Source organism: Pholcus phalangioides, unplaced genomic scaffold, assembly GCF_987345545.1.
Source record: "Pholcus phalangioides strain wild (caught in Gottingen) unplaced genomic scaffold, Ppha-v1.0 ptg000022l_1, whole genome shotgun sequence".
NCBI classification, from domain to species: Eukaryota; Metazoa; Arthropoda; class Arachnida; order Araneae; family Pholcidae; genus Pholcus; species Pholcus phalangioides.
Window position 1 is genome coordinate 13,906,481 of NW_028301615.1, and position 17,124 is coordinate 13,923,604.

The following is a 17,124-nucleotide window of genomic DNA, read 5'->3' on the forward strand; positions in this document are numbered from 1 at the left end:
CTTGCAAAAGAGGCAAGTTATTACCGATTTTGTTAAGTCGTATTGCGTAGGAATATATTTGTGGAAAAACATCAGTGTAGGGTTAACACCAAATGCATGTTGTTTGCATCCTATTTTCTTCATTTCTGAATGGAAGATGCTACATCCTCTACCTCCCCACTTCAGCAGGCCTTAAATGTTGGTGAGCATACCATGGCATTCTTGAAATGGATATTGCGGGTTTGTTCTTCTAGATTGGTTTTTCGGACTGTCTTTTTCATATTATCCTAGAGCAAGCTGGGCTGTGATTAGAATTGCATCTGCGCTCCTTGGAGGCAATTTAGGTTCTCATATTCTGGGAATTGCGACTGCAATTGGTCAAAGCAAATCTGTTGGGGGTGGGGGAATAAAACGCACACAAACACTTATGTTAATGAAGAGATACAGAGCCGTAACTAGGATTTTTGTATCGTGCCGCCCCAACCAATTCATTTTTCGATATTTTTGCAAGGGTGTGTGTTCCCACACTTCCGGCCCGGAAGAGATATAATTATATTTTAAAGTGAAAAAACAATATTCCCAAGGAAAAAAAAATAATTTCAAAAACCTGAAAAGAAAAACAAGTGCAAATTTTCTAAAACGTAGAAGCTTGAAATGACATAAAAAAGGAGGATACCTGGTAACCCTAAATCAGTGTGCGTTTATTTATATTTCTTTTTTCACCGGGTGCTGCCATCTACCTTCTGGGTTAATTGGCGCAGAGTAGTTTTATGTGTTGTGGACAGTGAATGGGAGGCGGCGATTATAAGCGGCGGCAGCGTAACTTCAGTTAATAAAGACTTCAAAATTTAACACGGTAAAAATTCACATGACTTCACGCTTTTAAGTTATACCTCGACAACGGACACGTTAAGGAAAAAGGACAGGGCCTCTGACCGTAATACCAGAAACAACAATGTAAGCTATCGGGACGGCTCGAGACAAAATCTGTACCAGTGCCGGACTTATTTTTTGCGCTTCCTGCGTATTGCCTCCCCATAGCCCCTACATCCTGCATCAGGGCCCCTAGGCTGAAATCTCGCGGGGCCCAAGCCAGATTTTCCATGTCCCCATTCTACAGTTAATTTATAGAGCGGAAAAAAGAAAAATTATGAGGATTTATTCCCGGACCTCAAGCTTGTGCCTTATCAACCCACCCTTGAAGTCATTCTCCTGCCTCACAATTTATCAAAACAATTTACTTACAAAAAAAAAATTTCACCCTTTCAATCTCGGATTTTGCGCCTCTCCGACAGAAAACATTTTCTTCAATTTTTTTTCGGACAATGGAACTTTCTTTACCCATTCATCTCGGATTTAGCACCCCTCCTGAGCGGTGGCCCGTGCGGCCACAATGGGTCGCATGGCCAAACGCCGCCCTTATACTATATCACAAAGGTCAAGTGTGCATTTTGGTGCCCATGCCCCCCCCCCCTCCCCACAATGGCTCGGGACTATTCTCATGATTTTTTGGCTTTATCACGCGATAAATTATATAGAAGAGTCCGTGACAGGTCTGACTGGATACGGGTGGCCCGCCAAAGATCCCTGCTCTAGGATGGGAGGGGCAATGCTCTCATCCAGAATTTGTTTCACAAGTCAAATGAAAGCGAAGAAAAAATTTGGTTCCTCATTTATCCGGTCCCTGGAGTACCAGAAGTAATTTTGAAAGAAATTTCTCAAAAAAAAAACTTCGTTTAAATCATCTTTACAGGATAAGTGATGATGGCTCAAAATAATAAGCGCTGTTTCAAGGATTAAGTTAAGTAGAATTATTAACAATGTTAAAATAATTATGGGAGGAAAAAAATTGCGGGACGTATGGTCAAGCACATTTTGCACGGTAAATAATGATGTGAGGCTTTCTTCTGAGAGAAAAAAAACAGGTTTATCACGAGGTCCCCTTCACTGAAGCCCTGAGAGCTTCCTGCCAGGGGCGGCATATGAGACTTCACACCCGGGCGGCAGGTAATCTCCAGCCGCCCCTGGTAGCTCGTGGAAAAAATTCGCAAACAGTGGGCCATGGGGGAAATTTTAAAATATTTGACTACGTATTCCCGTCGATAGATGGCAGAACATTTGTGTGGGAAAAATTCAGTCAAAAGGGAAATTTTGCTTGACAAGGTTGTGTGCGGGACTGTTTTTTTTCTCTCATAAAGGAAAGCCGGCGAGAGAATTTGCACCTCGAAAACTAATTTCGTCTGACCATGGAGATTACGAAAATATCACAATTCCCAGTATTTTAACGTATTGATAAATATAGAGGTAATGCTTGTAGCTATGGAGGAGAGTTAATCAACCACACACACACATAATATGTTTTCAGTTAGGAAAACTGTTGTAAACAGCATTACGGATGTGTAAGAGGGTCTGAATGAGGGTCATTCGAATTTTCGGAATTAGAAGCACTTAACACGAGCAAATTCTAACAGGGACTAGAAAACCTCTCTTTAAAGAGCTATTTTCTACAAAAGAAAAAGAAATAACCTCGAAGCCATACATTTATTATGGAATCCATTTATAGAAGAGCCACACAGAGAAACACACCTTTAAATGTTTCTCTTTCTGTCTCAAGAAGAAGAAAAATAAGGGCCAATCTTAATTTCAATGATACACAAGTTAGCACAACTAGTATTTCGCCCATTTGTAAGTGGATAATGATAGGTGTCGAATGGCTTCTGAGAGATACCAGGAGTCTAAACAACAACCAATCGTTTATCTTTCTGCAGTATTGACAGCCAAAGGCAAGAGATATATCGTTTTGGAGAAGATTTTTTTTTTTTTTGAAGAAAACTTTTTTTGCCATTTGATTCTTAATTGCTATCGGGGGATTTCTTGTACGTGACTGGATTTGTTCAGCAACGATCGATTCGACAGCGTTAGAAAAGTAACTGAATTGAGAGGAAAAGAAACTTTTTTTCTCGTAATGAAACTGAAATGAAAAGATGCTACAATTAAGTGAGATTTAAGAAAAAGTCCTTGTAATTTTCTCTGGCGGAGGAAGGTGTCAGTGAAAAGGGGTTGAAACGATGTTCAGTAAGCAGTGAATCATAGTATCATCTGTATACAACGGGGAAATTTTGTTTAAAAACGGAAAATCCTTGTGGTTAGCTGTATGGCAGTGCCGCCTTAAGGCATGGGCCCACCCGGGCACGGACCGGGGGTCTCACAAAAATGAGATCTGGTTGAAATTTTAGAAAATTTGTCTGGTAGGGCCTCAGAAAAATCACTTGGCCTGGGGGCCCATGATGCTCTTAAAACGGCTCTGCTGTATGGTTGCGTATTTAAGTATCGCTGCGAATATTACACTTGGAAATATAAAATTTCTTTTGTCGGCAACAGGAGAGACAGAGCAACTACATATATTGGGGTGTTTGAGGATAAGGGTGTCCGTATAAAAAGTTTATGTTTATATTTTAGTAATTATAAAACTCCTTGCAACATGAACGAAACGACGTATCTGAGTTCTGCATGTTTTATGGATACTTTTTCTATTTGGAAATATGCTTATGGATCATCAATAGTTCGCCAGTCAAATGCAACAAGGGGCATTATGGAAGCACCCTGCATGTCGGATACCATTCTAAAAAAAGGTCTATGGTCTTCATTCCATGTGCTAAAGGGGGTCAGTGAGATTCATTTCATTAGCACAAGGGATCATGAAACACAATAGGTTTAGCTCTTCTTTGTAATAATAGAGTACCCCCCTCAAACTTTTGCCCCCAGTGCCTTCTTTGCCCTTGTGGCCAATTAGCTACTTTGCCCCTAAAGGTCATTAACTGGTGTTTCCCCCGTCCTAAATTTCATTCATCAAGCGTATTCTTGAGCCGCAGTACATGATACCCACGACGCCGTTATGTGGGCAACAGTTGTGCAAGTATTCGAGTAAAATATAATTTTCATTTATAGCTATGTAGGCACACGTCAGTAGCTGGCAGCCCGACTCTTCACGATGCACTTGACAAAATTTGGCGACGCTCCCGTGAGCCGCGACATACAATCCGAGAAACGCAAGGTCATAGAGATAGCAAATTCGAGAAATGACAGTTCTCATGATACCTAAAATTACTACTAATGAATAAATTCATTAGAAAACGATTAACAATTTCCGATCTCTTATGAAATTATCTTCTTAATTAACTCAATTTCGAAGATGGGAGGGGGGGGGGGGGAAGAAAAGCTCCAATTCCGAGCGCTCGTCGATCAGAATCACAAGCAGGTCGGTGTTTTATTCCTGTACGTATCTCTAAATACGTGGGGTAGCTTCTTATTACACAGCTATTAGGACAGATGTAATAACATTGCATTCTTGGCTAGTCCGTGCTTTCATTCGAATTTTTATTGAATTATAATTAACTCAAGTAATCATTTAAAGACCATAATAATAATAATACGAGGTTCCTCTCCAGTCGTAAGAGGTCGTTCGGATCGCTGCGGGCTAAAAAAATATATATGAACGACCGGTCTAATGAGTTTTTGGTCTTTAGAATATCGCCATAAGTAAAAAAGTAACCCAATCTCCGAAAAAGAAAAAGTAATAGCAATGATAATAATGGTAAAGAGATTCTGGCAGGGCCAAATACAACAATTTTTCTTTCCCCCCCCCCATTTCATTTTACGAATGCAGGTCTTAATTACATGTTCGCATTAGGAAAACACGTCCGGTAATTATGTGTGTGAATAAATACCAGTTTAATTCTTTCCTGACCTTTCTATTAAACTGTTTCTGCCACCGTGTTACGAGTTCAAGTCTCTTCTTAATGGTGAAAAATTAGACAGCTGGTAGACGGCTCTGGCTGTGTTGGACAGCAAGCTCCTATTCTAATATGCTTGGAGTCTGTGACTGCGGCTTTTGCTTCACACGTGACGTGTTATGGTTGGAGATCTAGTCTGTTGTATTATTGATTGTCGTTCCTGCATGAATTCTTGGCTCTAATTAAAGTATTCACTATTTCAGAGCTTTTTGGAGAGGATCCAGGCTGATGTGTCGGTGACTTATTGTGTATGCTTGTTAGGTCATCCCATATTTTTCGGGACAACATTTTCTTATGTAATTTGGCTCTTGTGAGGGATGAATGCCCTCAACCCACTGAGATCCGCCAGAGTCTTAGTTTTTCACCAATGCAGACATCTTCAGCTGCGAATGGGGTGAAAGCAGGTATAGTGTGACCATGGAAAGATGGCCTCTGACCTTGTACGGTTTTCATGACGAAAATAGAGGGTTCATTCTTCAGTAGGGAGAAATGGGGGGGGGGGCGGGAATCAAGAAAATAAACATCCTTCAGGGTTGCTCCTGGAGTCCCTTTTACACATTTCTCCCTACTGAAGAATGAACGGTTTCTTTTCGTGATGAAGTTCGTAAAATGTCAGAGGCAACCTTTCCGTGGACACACTATATCTTGTTTTGAACGGAGTGGAGGCATACATTTTCAGCTGCGATTGGAGCAAAGACACACACATCAACTGCGAAAATAGCGGAGGCAGGCATCTCTAGCTTTTAACGGAGTGGAGGCAGACATTTTTGCTCTCGAATAGTGTGGAGTAAAGCGTTGATCCAGGACGAAGTGTTGGAAGATGTGACTTATTGGGTAGGTGCATTAAATGTGTAGGTCTCGTCTGCATCCACGCCTGTGGAGAGGTGCGGGGGTCGACACTTAACGTGGTTGGTATGCTTTATCACACCATGGAAAACGATTTTTTATAAGGTGGGGAAGTTTCAAATATTACCAATGAGGGAAACATTTGGCGCTACTGAAAACAGCCAGTGAGTTAAAAACAGCACTCATGCTCCTAACAATCTAATGCTATTTCCGTTATTTTAATTTGGAAAATGTGTCCACGTTTTCATCGTTCTCGTAAAAATGACTTTGGGCTGGTCTTCCACTGGAAGCTACTAGGAATGAAGCAAGCCACAGAACAAGTCGCGTGTATGCGCAAGCGCCCTATAGTAATCTTGTGCATACACACTTGTTCTGCGTCTAGTTTTTGCTCCTAGTAGCTCCCAGTGGACGACGGTCTTAATCTCTAATAATGCTAATCGAATAATAATATTCAATAATTTTCCAATGTCACGAGTTTTATACACGTTATGCAAATTTGATCGTTTACGTAATAAATCTGCATATACATATACAGTGCCCTATTTTCCACGATGTCGAACATTTTTTTTTTTTTTTTTTTTTTTTTTGCTTTTGCAAAAACAACAAGCAATTATGATCACTGGTTACGAGAAGATTGCTTCAGAAAAAAAAGGTATTAAGAAAGCATTGCTTCAGAAAAATACTTTTAAGAATCATTTCTTCAGAAAAATACTTTTAAGAAGCATTTCTTCTAAAAAAAAAGTAAGGAAGTATATCTTCAGGAAAAATTATTAAGGAGAAGCATTGTGCTTCAGAAACAATTGTTAAGGAAGCATTGGTGCAGAAAAAATTGTCAATGAAGCATTGCTATAGAAAAAATTGTTAATGAAGCATTCAGAAAAAAATTTTCAAGGAAGCATATCTTCAGAAAAAATTGTCAATGAAGCATTGCTACAGAAAAAATTGCCATGAAAGCATTCAGAGAAAAAAATTTCAAGAAGGCATATCTTCAGAAAAAATTATTAAGAAGAATATTGTTGCAAAAAAATTATCAAGGAACCATTGCTGCAAAAAAAATTGCCAAGGAAGCATTCAGAAAAAATTTTTCGAGGAAGCATATCTTCAGAAAAAATTATCAAAGGAGCATTGTTTGAAATCATCGCTTTTCTAACATCACTTGAAATTATTTTTACGAAACATGTTTATTCAGTTTTTAACATGTTTATTAACATGAATTCAGTTTTAGAAAATTTGAGGGAAATAGATAACATTAAAATAGGCGTAAGGGTGGGGGTTTATCTCCAGGCGGAATCTAGAGAGATATGTCGGTTGATGAGAGTGAGTGGGTGGAATTAAATTTCATTCTATATATATATCCGTCAACATCCCGTTTTAACGGGACGGAGCCTATTATTTTCCTTTATTATTATTTTTTATTACATGTTCATTATTCCCTCTTTAAGTTTGTGAAAGATGTGAATCGCCCTATCTACCGAAGAATGTTATTTTTCTTACGGGAAAATATTCAAAGATAAGCATGATAAGAGTTAATGTGTCTTTCTTGATCTCCATAATAATACTTTACCTTATATTTTTCGGAGAAAAAAATAAATAAATTATATACTGTTTATATGAGACACACCACTATTATCAATTTGAAGTTTATTATTATAGACGTTCCACCGTTTGCAATAATATTACAGCCTGAAATGATGTGTTGTGTAATTTATGCCTCTTCCCTCGAACGGTTATTATTATTATTTTCAACCTTTTTTTTTTCCTTCTAAGATTGTTGCTGGTGTTGTGTTGTAGATGTGAAAAATTCGTTCAGACAGACAGACAGACATCAGACACGGCCCAGCAGGGGTCATTGCGGGCGTCCGAAATAAATAGTTCGAATTCTCCTGGCAAGTGGGCATCTAATTCCGCTAATGACACTAATGGTAGGATTATAGATTAGTGGAGATTCCCTCGGGGACAGCTTCTGGGAGCTCCCCTTCCATTTCTATTTTATTTTTCAACTGTCCCCACTCCCTGTTTCATAACGCGTTTCTTCGTGGAGGATGGTAATAACTAGCAATTTTTTTTTTTTTAGTCTGGGGTCTCCGCTATATCTATCTAAGTACAGTACAATGATATATATATATAATTTTTTTTTCCTTTTGCTATTATGTGCAGGATGAGTATATACGGGCTCACAATACCATCCTTTTGATGGTTGCCTTGCCTGCTTCACGCGAAGTTTAGCGCCCAATGTGCCAGCGAGTTCTAAAATTCGGCCGCCAAATATTTGCCAGTCGAGTGATGGATCGCAAAATGTTTGAAAAACGTTCTCTCACTTAATTTTATTTCTAAATTTTTCTTCTTTGACGGTGGGTTCAAATAATGCTTTCAATTTAGAAGTTTCCAAACAAGGGTTTCTAACAATGCTTTAATTACACGAGGTTTTTTTTCTGAAGCAGCCCTACTATGACAACGACTTTTTGATCGAAGTAGGTTTCAAATAAAAAATATCTTATATTCTTTAATTTTCTTTCAAACAATGCTGTCATAATAATAATAAACACTCTATATAATAATAATAAACACACAATAAAAACACTGTTTTAAACACCCCTTTATTTACAACTTTTTTCTGAAATAATATTTCCTTGACCATTGTTTCTGAAAAGATGTTATAATATAGGGTACAAAATTATGTTTGCATAACAATGGTTTTAACCAATGCTTTCATAACAATGATTTTATAAAAATGTTCTCAAACAATGCAAACATCAAAAACTTTCACAATAATGGTTTTAATGGATGCTTTCATAACAATGGTTTTAATGAATGCTTTCATAACAATGGTTCCAAATGATTCTTTCATAACAATGTTTCAAAAAATGGTTCCAAATGATTCTTTCATAACAATGTTTCAAAAAATGGTTCCAAACGATTCTTTCATAACAATGTTTCAAAAAATGGTTCCAAATGATTCTTTCATAACAATGTTTCAAAAAATGGTTCCAAACGATTCTTTCATAACAATGTTTCAAAAAATGGTTCCAAGCGATTCTTTCATAACAATGTTTCAAAGAATGGTTCCAAATGATTCTTTCATAACAATGTTTCAAAAAATGGTTCCAAATGATTCTTTCATAACAATGTTTCAAAAAATGGTTCCAAATGATTCTTTCATAACAATGTTTCAAAAAATGGTTCCAAATGATTCTTTTATAACAATGTTTCAAAAAATGGTTCCAAATGATTCTTTCATAACAATGTTTCAAACTATGCTTCCGTAACAAAAGCTTCAAACATTATTATCACGACAATAATTTTAAACAATCCTAACATGATAAACTTTCACAACGATGGTTTTAATCAATGATTTTATAACATTGGATTCAAACGATGCTTCCATAACAATGCTTCTACAACAATGTTTTTAAATTATGCTTCCATAACAATGCCTTTATAACAACGTTTCCAAACGATGATTCCATAACTTTCAAACAATGTTGTCATAAGAATGATTTTTAAACAAACAAGTACGCCGAACAATTTTTCTATGACAAACTTCCACAACAATGACTTCAAGCGATGCTTTCATAAAAATGACTTCAAGCGATACTTTCATAAAAATGATTTTAAACGATGTTTCCATAAAAGTGACTTCAAACATCGCTTATAGTCATGATAATAATTTGAAATTATGCTGTCACGATGATAGCATAAAATTACGCTGCCATAATAATAGTTTAAAAGGGTACTTTTTCGTTACAATTGTTTTGCGCAATATGCTTCATTATATTATTATTATTATTATTATTTTCAAATTTAAATCTATGGCTTCTACAATTTTCTTTCTCAGACGATAGTTTCAAACAATTATTTGACAACGACGGTTTCAAGCAATGCTTTCTTAGCAATTTATTTTGCAGCAACGCTGCTCGCCAATGAGTTCAGAAACAATGCTACTATGCTTTCGACTGTTTCAAATAATGCTGCCAATACTTGCCTTGTTTTGATGCAAAAAGAATCGAAAATACACAAAGAATTGATCATTTTAGTTTTCGATTGAATATTCACTTGGCTGCTACTATTCAAACAAAAGTAAAACAACGTAAATTAATATTGAGTAGAATGTAAAGTATTAATATCTTTCAACTAAAGTGATGACAACAATCAGGAAAATCTTGGAAAATTTTCGTATATGCAACGAAATTGAACGAAATCTAAATCGCTCGTCAATCATAATCATATATCAATTAGTGGCAATTTCTTATTCGGAACTTATCATTACCAGCTGCTCCCGAATCTAATTTTGTCCGTGTTTTCAAATAAAAAAGAAATTACGTTGAAAAATTTCATGTTTTGACGTGTTTTATTTTCTGAAATTAGGAATTCTTTTTCCACAACCACAGGGAAATGCATAATACGGAGATAATTTTTATTTTTACGAAATTATTATTATTATTATTTTAATAAAACAGTTTATAGATATACTTCTAGCAAGAATAATCTTTGGATACGTTAATGTTCGAATTCTTGGCGCACTTGAAAGAAAAGTTCATCTGAGAAATACATCGATATATTGTTTTTCCTCATCACGCGCATTACCTTTATATACGAATATATGGGACTCCTACTGCCACCTACAGAATAAAAACAAAACTATCTGTTATAACTTTTTAAATTAAATTTATTGGTTTCAATCGGTATGATGCATTAAAACGAACAAAATGTATAATGATATACATCATATATGTCTTTATGCTGCACACCGGTGTAAATTTTACGCCAAAATACCTGTTACTATCTTTTCACGTTTGCAGCAAAATCATATTTTGTAAGTACCAAAAGCATATTAACCTATTTTTTTTTGACGCATAAAATTTACGTCGATATCCGTATAAAAACAAACAATATTAAGCATAATACCACATATTGCTGATTTTTATGCTTCACACTGGTTCAAAACCAAATGACCAATTTCGCTTTGACGAACTATAACAAACAGTTTAGTTTTGTTTTTATTTGATAGGTGGCAGAAGTGGTACAAATGTTAAGCATTTTCTCTCGAGTGTAGTAACGGAACATATTGTTACAAAACTCCGGCTGCGATCTACAAAGAATATAAGAAAAATGCACATCGCTGTAGGTTGTTTGCCATTAAATATCCTAGCGCAAGTTAATTTCAAGTTCAATTATAATCACATTCGTCAATACACACAGTGGATCCCGCTTATAACGTTCTTCAAAAAAAAATTCGTCATGAAAAAACGTTGTGAGCGGGAAAACACTCTAAACCGGAAATCTCAATGAGAATTAGCGTTGGAATCACGAAAATGAGTCGTACTAAGCGTAAAAACGTTCTAAGCGTGAACGTTATCAGCGGCATCCACTGTATACGCGAAAAAAATTTGCAAAAATTCTGCTGCAAGCATAAAAGATTGTGTCGAATAAAATTTACACCGGTATCATACCATACTACCCATTGTTCATTTTCATGTTACACGCCGGTTTTAAACCGTAACCAATTTATATTTCCAGAATTATAACAAACAGTTTCGTATTTATTCGCTAGGTGACAGCAGGGGGGGGGGGGCACTAAACAAAAATTATTTCTCCCGCCGGTCTGCAAAGTTCTTCACTCAATTTCATCGGCACGCAAGTAGAAAAAGGTTCAAGAACACTAATCTGGACGATTCTCCTTTGCTTCGAAAACCGAACCCACCGCGCCACTCAAGAGTGATATACTATGAACCCCTGCATTAAAGGTTGGGTCGAAACTATATTATTGTTTTTCTCTAAATGCTACATAGATATGCGTAACGTAAAAATTGCATAGAGGATAACAGAAAAATTGCATATTGTTTACATACAGGGTGCCCTATAAGTACTAATACTGTGTTTATCAACCTAAGTCGTAGAGGTATGGTTTCAATTTAAAAAATTCTCAAAAGCCGTTCGAAAATTGCCATGTATCAGTTTTTAAAATGAAAATACAGTGTGTTACAAAATAAAATAAAAAATCTAAATTTTTATACGCCCCCCCCGGTCTTCTAACGTCCAATTAGAAAGTTGTTAAACTGTCTCTCTTGATTCCAAAAAAAAGTTTCCAAGTGCAATATTAGCTGAGATATTCGAATTCGAAAATCGAAGAAAAGTTGGGAAATTGAAGCATAAATAAGGGAAAAAGAAGTGTTATTTATAACTTTTCTCCGATATTTGAACTCGAACATCTTGGCGAATATTGCACTTAGAAACATGGAATTTTTTATGTTGGCCTCAGGAGGACAACAACTTTATAATTGGAAGTTACAGAACGGGGGGGGGGTGTATAAAAATTAAGATTTTATATTTTGTGACGCACTGTATTTTCACTCTTAAAGCTGGTAAAGGGTAATTTTTTAACGCTTGCTGAGCATTTTTTAAATTGGATAGATACCTCTATGACAGACGGTTGATGAGATAGCGGTCACATCAGCACTTACAGGACACCCTGTATATAAAATTGATTTTCTCTCTGCGCGTGTGTGTGTTCTCTGTAGAAATCTACAATTTCAGAGCGATCGCATGGGCGGAGATACGGGGAAGGGCGTGCCCCCCCCCTCCCCCAGCGTCAAAAAGAGAGTGGGCAGATCTAATGCATATGTTGTGTAGGAATGGACATCATCATGACCTTGCGCCAAAGACTTCCGAGTCTATCTCCGCCTAGGAGCGATCGTTGCCAAAATTTGCATATATACGAAGCAGAACCCGACTTGAACGATAGGCTACTTTAAAAGTTCATCAGAGCTGGGAAAATGCCAGAAATGTCGGGAATGGTTCGTGGTCTTCAACAAAGGCTTTCGGAATGTGTACTGTGGTTACTACTACTAAACTAGACATGCACCTCCTCCATATTCTTCTGCGGAACTTCTAACGAATTGGTACATGTTGGAATGTGTGTGTAGGTATAGTGAACCTTCCGTGAAGTTTGCTTTTGTGTATGCTTGTTAATGCTTTGTGCACATGCTTGTTATGAGTAGCGCTGCCATCTGCAATCAATTTTTTTTAAACTATGAGTCATCGTGAGTGAAGTGTAATGAATAAATAATTATAGCGGGGTTGTAGGCCTGTTGCTCTCGGCGGCGAGACTTTTTAACGGGGAGATCGACTCGCATTCGCACCTCGAAGTGTACTTTGGTTACATGGTAACCCTAACAATACGTCTCGGACATATTTATTCTTTTACAATGGTTTGTCACTACTTTAATGCTCCCAGTATATTGTAAAACACCAGGCTGGCCCTTTGCTGCTCCATCACCACAGTGCTGGTCAGCTGACGTTAGTTTTCTGTAGTACCCAACTTCGAGGCGCGAGTGCGATCCGATCTTCCCTTTAAAAAGTCTTGCCACAGAGAACGACAGACCTACAACGGTACAATTACTAAATCATTGTATTTCGTTCACGGTTAAAAAATGGATGGCAGATGGCAGCACTACTCATAGCAAGCGTTACACAGAAAGAGACTTCGTGTTAGGTTCACAACATGTACACGCACATTCCAACATGTATCAGTTCGTTAGAAATTCTGCAGAGGAATGAGGACGAGATGCATTTGTGGTTTATTAGTAGTAATAGTCCTTTGCTGCACTTTTATTGTAAAACAGATTGCTCCTCCAGTCCTTTATATTTGCTTTATTTGATGGATGGAAATGGAATCGCTCTTTTGATTTGTTATGCGGTTGTCCCAAGCTGAAAACAGAACTAAACGTTAAAGTTGCAGCTGCGGCACACATCTTCCGTATACTGAAAACGTCTACCGCAGCTGCATGCTCTTGGTTCTGTTCTTAGAGCTTAGACAATGGCTTGGCAACTTTCAACAGGATTCTTACATTTCGTGATAATTTTTACATTTACCATTTCACTTGAAAAATATGATGGCAGATGGCACCACTAGCATAACACGAAACAAGCATAACTCTGCACAACACGCTCCGGCACGGGCAATACGTTATAAATTCCCCAGAGGAATGTACGGTTAGTGACTTGGCAACGGAGAGAAATCATTTAATAGTCGAAGTGTTCCTATAATTATCAAAGATTATCTCATCCATTTCGAGAAATAATATCAGGGATTGTTGAGTTTATCTCGGATAACTGCCAGGAATTTGGAATCGGTAATGATCGGAATGTTTTAATTGTTTCTAACGATGGTCGAAATTCAGAGTTGTTCCGTTCAAAGCGCAAGAGAATGTGACAGCAGAAGTTTTTATAGGGCGATAAGTCGCCAGAACATGCAACCAGGTTTTCCTCATCATTGATTATAGAAGAAATGTTTCTCGCATTATGGGAATAGCACTTAAGGGATCATTTAATGGTCGATGACGATTCTTTTTCTCCCATCCATTCATTTTTTTCTCGCGCTTTTTTTTCCTTTTCTTTTTTCCCCATTTCGATTCCACATATTATATATATCATAGACGACGGCTGTTAGATTTATTGCCTAATTGGATTAGTCGAGTTGGAAAAATCAAAAGCTACCGGGAATCCATTCGTCATGTCGTCCATGCCCAGAGGATAGTTGCACATTCGTCGTTATTATTGCTAAAGTAATGGCGAATAGTGGGATGGATGCGCTCAAATAAGTCGTTAATAAAACGAGAATTCGTCGTCGCGAAACCAGTAATTAATCGGACATTCCGAGACGGACATAGAAAGAGAAATAAGAGGCATTAAGTATCCATGGTGTGGTACGAATGCAGTTGCTGCATTCTTTGTGAACCTCTAAGAGAGGTGGGACCTCTCTCCTCAATGAGTAGATATACATAAAATGAAACGTTTGGAGGCGAGGCTGTTCCCGAAGAACTTCCAAAGTGGTGCTTGAAAGAACTATAAATGTGGAAATGAAGCACACGAAGTGCATACCGTAGAGGAGAAAGAAAGCTTTATTCTAGCTGTCATGTGCTTCTGGAGTCCATTACTGAATTTATAGCCGGTGAATTAATAAATTATGTTATTTTTCTCGCATACACGTTTTAGCTCCGAGCTACGTTTGAGGGATGAAATCCAAATACCATTAAGTATTTGGAATATGGATGAGTGTTTATATTGTTTGTAAGCTATTAATTTATTGAATAAAAATGATTATATTTGAGGTGGATAAAGAAAAGCTTCTCATGACAGTGAACAACAAATTTTGATAAAGTTTTTACTTCCGAAAACAAAGGCTAATTTCTCATGTGTTACGTAACTCGATGTGCTGAACACGAATTTGTCCAGCGATACCACTCATAAAGGCTTTTTTAGTAATTGAAATGATAATATTTTCAAAACGAGGCGTATTGAATATTGATGGGGAAAACTGGCCAGCCAAAAGGTTCGATCCGGCCCGCCAAAGGCGTTCCAGTACAAAAATATCAATACACACAATACAATAAACATCAGGCTGATTATATTTTTCCTTCATAAAAATACGGAAACATGATATAAATTGTATTATGATAATCATGATTAACTGGTGAAAAAAGTCTTAATTCTCTTGATTTCAAAAGTTCAAGTAAGCCTCACTGAAAATAAGAGAGAAAACGGGAAATTTTATTAAAAAAAATTACGGAAATGTCCCGTAAAATTCTTATACGTATATATACAAATATATAAACAAGACAGGCGACATCTGACAGCAACGGGAATCAAGGAACTTCATTGTCTATCAGAAGCCGCGCACAAAGATACCGTGAGACAACCCCAAAATATCTCATCTCATTCCAGAGGATCATAGTTTGAGTCTGATGAAGGGGTTATCAGGGAACTGAAACATTCGTACTTTGCCACTGTTTCGTGACTGTGATTTTGTCTTCGTTTGAAATGACGTATCTAATAAGGCGTTTAATTCTTTCGATTCCGGAGTGTTCTCTCAGTAACTGTAGCTTCCAAGTAGTGTAATTCTGTGGCGTAGTATTCTGTGGAGGATTTGAGAATTATATACAATCAAACTAGGTTATAACGACCTCAGTTGTAACGACATCTTGGCTATAACGTCGATAACGTCGGCTGATTACCATACATAACAATGTTAATGAACCTTCCTTATAACGTCGACGAAAATGCAAAAATCTCGGATGTAACGACACATTTTTCGTCGCGTTCGGTTACGTTTTCCCTAGAATAAGAGCTCATCGAATTGAGGCAATGTTCGTTTGTAATTAAAGTTAAAAAAAAGAGAAAAGATTTATTACACATGTCTAAAGCTCCAACCTCCAACACGCTCACTTACATGGCCCGTATACAGGACAGTCTGACATAACCCCGTAAAATTTTCTCATTCTCGATTCTTTTTTCAAATAAAAATGGTTTTTTTTTTAAAACAAAGCTTACTTTAATTCATAATCTTTACTACATTCGGGGATGAAGGTAACTTGCATAATTTACAAATTGTGTTTTAATGTGAATAACGCTATAACAATTCATCTCAAATATTTGTCGTTATTATTATTTTTTTATCCCTGAAATACATTTCGAAATATCTTTCGCCAAGGGTTATTTATAAGAAATATTTAGGCGGTTGTGCTGAAAATAGTTAACATTTTGGCGGGAATCGGCGATGTTACGAATAAATTATCCGAATTTCCCATTTTAAACTATCAATCAAATATGGCCACTCATCATAATGAAATAACAACTCAATAGGTAGTAAATTATAATATGACTGACACGCTTAAGAGAGAGAAATAAAATCACCTTGGGGTAGATCAAGAAACTTTCTTTATCCATACTTAGAATAAGACAAACATAAATACTTTTATAGGTATTGTATACTATTTTATGACGTATATATAGTTTTTAGTTTTAATAATTGCATTTTTAATTGGGATGCTGTATTTTACAAATATGACATCCATATTTTTTATGGACACCTTTTTCTCAGCCGCTTGTTGTGGCATTGTATTTGTATTTGTATTTGTAATGCATAGTATTTGCACTGCATTAAATTATATTTTTAATCAAAAGAAAAGAAGTCCTGAAATCGTCAGCCTCGGTCGTAAAGACGTTTTGGTTATAACGGCGAAATTTCGTGGAATCTTCAGTATCGTTGTAATCGTGTTTGACTGTAATTATTGATTCAATGTTTTTCTGAACATCATTCTATAGCGTTTATTTAGCTACAGCGTTGTTTCTGTCCCACCGTCGGGCCTGAGAGGGAAAAATGACAAATGAAAGGCATTTTTCAAAAGAATTTTTTTTGTTGCACTGCAGAGGTCTGTAATTTCAGGCTTGCCGGAAATCGTAAATTCTGTCCTTAATTTCGTGTCCAGATTCGCCTCTCACACATGAAAACAAATGTACGTATAACCAATCGAGATTAAAGTGGAAAACAAAACCCCACCCATGATTCGCACCAGGGAGTAACACTCGCGAAATGGAAATGCGATTCGAACACATTGATATTTCAGGGACTTTATAGAACCCTAAAATGATTTGATGAATTGCCATATGTATATATATATGTATACTTTTTTAATATTTCTCAGCATGGGGGGGACGTACACAAATC